Below are 4,411 nucleotides of genomic sequence, written 5' to 3' on the forward strand. Positions count from 1 at the left end.
TTGTAGCATTGTTTTTCTATCACAAAATCTGCTTAACCACTTCCTGCCCGCTGTATGCAGAATGATGCCTGGGAAGTGGTTCAGTTATCCTGACTGGGCATCATATGATGTCCAGCAGGATAAGCCGCTATCACGTGCAGCCATGTGTGGTCAGTCTGAGACACTGCAGGTCTTAAAGAGCCTTGATTGGACATGATCAGCTTTGTCAAATCATAGCTGATCAGTGTAAATGGGAAGAGCTGTTTATCAGCTTTCCTCCACTCGCACTGTCAGACGTGAGCAAAAGAGAGCCGATTGGCGGCTCTCCTGGCGGGGATCTGCGCTGATTCATTATCAGCACAGCCCCCAGGATGTCCACCAGGGATGGCACTCTGTGCAGCTTTATCAGTGCCCATCATTGAAGGAGAAAACTTGCCTATTTACTTTTTGTAGCTGAGTACACAAGGGGTAAAAATCACCAAACTGGTCGGTTTGGCAGGAATAGGCTGACTTTCATCCCATGGTGTACAACCCCCCCCCCCCCCCCCCCCCCAGCTTTTTTTTTTTTTTTAATATATACAGGACACAGGCATGAGTATTCACACACCATGGGTTATATATGTGTCTGGCAGGTCACCTCCACTATAACCCTGCCCCAATCTTTATTTTTGATTAAAAAAAGCATAAAAGACAATAGTTTGTTACATTCAAGACGCAACAGGTACCAAATGTAAATAAATAAAACCTATTTCGTACAGAGTCATCTGACATATATGAACTACGGGAATACTGCTAGACATTGTTTTACCCTGGGAACATACGTTCACATAACCATGGCAAAAGTCAGTGATGGTGATGCTTGCTTAAGCAGTTATGATGGCGGGTTTAGAGAGAGGGTTTGCATTAGTCCCATATTTTATGGAACTTATCTGGAAATCCCTGGTGAGAGTTAAGGGCTTTTTTGTAGGGAAGGGTGAGATTCACAGCACTCTTCCACTGCTAGATGGTAGGGGGAGTAGAATGTATCAAATTGCAGAGCTAAAGTACACCTGTATGTGAAAAACAAATTGAGTAAAATATAAATGGATATAGAAACAATCCAAATACACAAACAGTGACCAGAGTCCCAGAATAAATGTCCACTCTAATTGAACTGAGATTTGAATTTTCAAACGGCACAGGTCACAGAAATTCTTGCAATTGACTACTGGATAATCGTTGAAGGTGGGTACTCTTACCAGATAGGTTGGACACATCCACCATATAGTAATGTGTCATCAAGGCTCAAAGGGGGCTCTGATAGCCCGATCAGACGGATTTCCGGCCAGATGATATCACCTCCGGGTTACTCATCCCAAACCTCGGTCCTCCGCAATCTCCAATTCAGTAGGGTGGATCGACTCCAAGACTCGGATACCTAATAGAGCTTGATCTAGGATGGCTCCACGGAAGCTCACCATAGAGGGGGAAAAGCACAAAAAAGCGCCTCTCATGGTGAAATTCAACCAATGACTGTTTATTGTAAACAAATTTCTTGAGTGTAAAAAAAAAAAAAAGCACAAAGTACATGAAAATCATGTGATGTATAAATAAAAAAGAGAAAAGCAATGGGGGGAGCAGGAATATGCTATCCCTACGTGGTTCGACCGCAGTAGTCTACTGGGGCATTACCCACATTTGCCATAATTAAATGGTAATTGGAGCTTGTGGAAGATGAACGCCCACAAAATAAACCCATAAGTGTACTCACACTACGTTAAGGACGCATCCATACAAAGGCAACCTGCATCACCACGTATACACAGTCACATATACCTGGCACACTCGCTTCCCTGCCAAATGCCGCCATTCATGTTTAGAATTTGTACAAGTCGCAAGCCTCGGCGAACACCTCTTAATGGAACACAAACATCAAAAGTCCGCTCCGCCTGCGTTCCATGATATAACCTGGAAACCGGAAGTGGATATATTCCCCCTTCGTGTTTTCCGATCCAACTGCATTGAAATAAAACAGTTTGCATATGGAACCTATCCCTAATCCAGTGTACAGTCACATAAACGTCAATCGGGTGGCAGCACGAGTGTATCGCCACCAGCATTCATCATCCGTGCTCCAAGCCTCAATTTCAAAAGCGTAAGTGAAGACATCATTTCCGCATACCGCCGTCTCATCCGGAATTAATACCGTTAACATCCTATGCGTTCCAGCAACTGGAACTCAATCCAGAAGTGATGCTGCCGCCATTCATGTTTAGAATTTGTACAAGTCGCAAGCCTCGGCGAACACCTCTTAATGGAACACAAACATCAAAAGTCCGCTCCGCCTGCGTTCCATGATATAACCTGGAAACCGGAAGTGGATATATTCCCCCTTCGTGTTTTCCGATCCAACTGCATTGAAATAAAACACAGTTTGCATATGGAACCTATCCCTAATCCAGTGTACAGTCACATAAACGTCAATCGGGTGGCAGCACGAGTGTATCGCCACCAGCATTCATCATCCGTGCTCCAAGCCTCAATTTCAAAAGCGTAAGTGAAGACATCATTTCCGCATACCGCCGTCTCATCCGGAATTAATACCGTTAACATCCTATGCGTTCCAGCAACTGGAACTCAATCCAGAAGTGATGCTGCCGATCCTGACGCGACTAGTGTCGTCAAATATGACATCGAAACCAATGTCCTCTCCTGCGTTCCAGAGGTGGAGCGCAACACGGAGAGGACCCCTATCGTCCAACGCGGCCTAACGTTAGCCCCGGAGACATGCAGGAGGATAAATGAATACAGCAAAAAACAAACCCACCAAAAAAAATATGTAATAAAAATATTTAATGAGAAATAAATGAATATGCCACACAATCCAATGGGAATGGGTTGTGGTGACATAACCAATCCCTAAAAAGTATTTCAGATAACCCCTTTTAAAGGCCTATCTACATAGAATAGAAACCAGGGAGTAAGGCCCAACACAAGCCAGGAAACATCTGTAAAGAGTAAAAGGGTGGCAAAAATGGTCTCTACAACTTCTATACAGTGAGGAGATATACTATAGAGTAGGTCTGAGCCGTAATTGGGGCTATCTGCACTCTGGCAGCGAACAGGGTTTCCTGCAAGAATATCGATAGATACTTCTCCTCTGGGAGGGGAAGGAGGCCGAGCAGGCATTGGCGTGAGCATAATGTTAGGGGAGACCCATGGAGTCATGGAGGAATTTAAAATTTGTGACCAGTATCACTGGATGCATGGGCAGGACCATATCAGATGATAGAAGGTGCTAACATTGTCACTACACCTGGGGCAGGTTGGGTCGGCATCTGGTTTGTAGTTGGATATACGGGCAGGAGTAATGTAAGATCTGTGGAGGATATATAGGTGGGTAAGTCGGGCTGATAATTTAGAGGATCCTTTTTTATTTATTTATTTATTTTTTGCAGGCCTTCAGTTTTTCCCCTATTGCTCATCGTCCATCTCCCCAGGTCAGCCTCCCATTTAGCTTTCAGCTGGCATGCATGGGTGGTGGCCAAGGGCAGAAAAAGATGATTATACAAGGAGGAGATTAATTTCTTGGGGTCTTCACCGAGAACCATGTCAGCCAGGATCACTGATTCCAACCTAGGGATGGAGGAACTGAATTGGGACTGGAGGACATGTTGGACCTGGAGGTAGCGGAATAGCATATGATTGGGAAGAGCAAATTCATCCTTGAGGGCCTGAAATGACTTAACAGCGCCTCAAGTGATGAGCTGGGACAAGTATATGATTCCCTTGGTTACCCATAGTTTGTCTGGGATGGTCATCAGTTCGGCAAGTTGAGGATTTTCCCATAGTGGCGTGTATGGGGGGAGACCCAGTTATGGCTAGCGCTCGCTGCCAGATTTTGCTGTGGTGTAGTAAGATGTCACCTATTGCCTGAGTGGGGAGAACCCTAGTGTTTGCAGAAGAGTATCTGGAAGGGATGGGCCACCACATCAGTTGCCGATGTACACACTAATATGGAGTAACGGAGCTTGTCATGCCTATTAAGATAGTAGAAATGGGACAATTTGGTGGCTATGTAATGCTAGGTTGTGTAGGGCCATGCCCCCCAGGCGAGTGGGATGTTTTAAAGTCTGCAATAATTTGTCTGGAGGGGCCCTATACAAATGTGAGTATGGATTCCATGGATCTGAACATGTGAGCTGGGATATATAGTGGGGCATGCCAGAATAGGTAGAGCAGTTTGGGGAGGAGGATCATCTTTACTAAGTTAACACGGCCCATAACTCCAAGGAGTAGTCTGGACCAGACTTTGGTTTTAATTTTAAGGAGATCGTACATTGGTTCTAAATTAAGATGTGTGTAGTCTGCGAGGAAGCGGGAGCATTGTACACCCAGATAGTTAAGCTGGTTGGTCCTTGCTAGGGGCAGAGCCTTTTGTGTGGCTGTGGGG

Source organism: Lithobates pipiens, unplaced genomic scaffold (genome assembly GCF_037356315.1).
Source record: "Lithobates pipiens isolate NorthernLeopardFrog02 unplaced genomic scaffold, aLitPip1_a1.2 Scaffold_13, whole genome shotgun sequence".
NCBI lineage: Eukaryota > Metazoa > Chordata > Amphibia > Anura > Ranidae > Lithobates > Lithobates pipiens.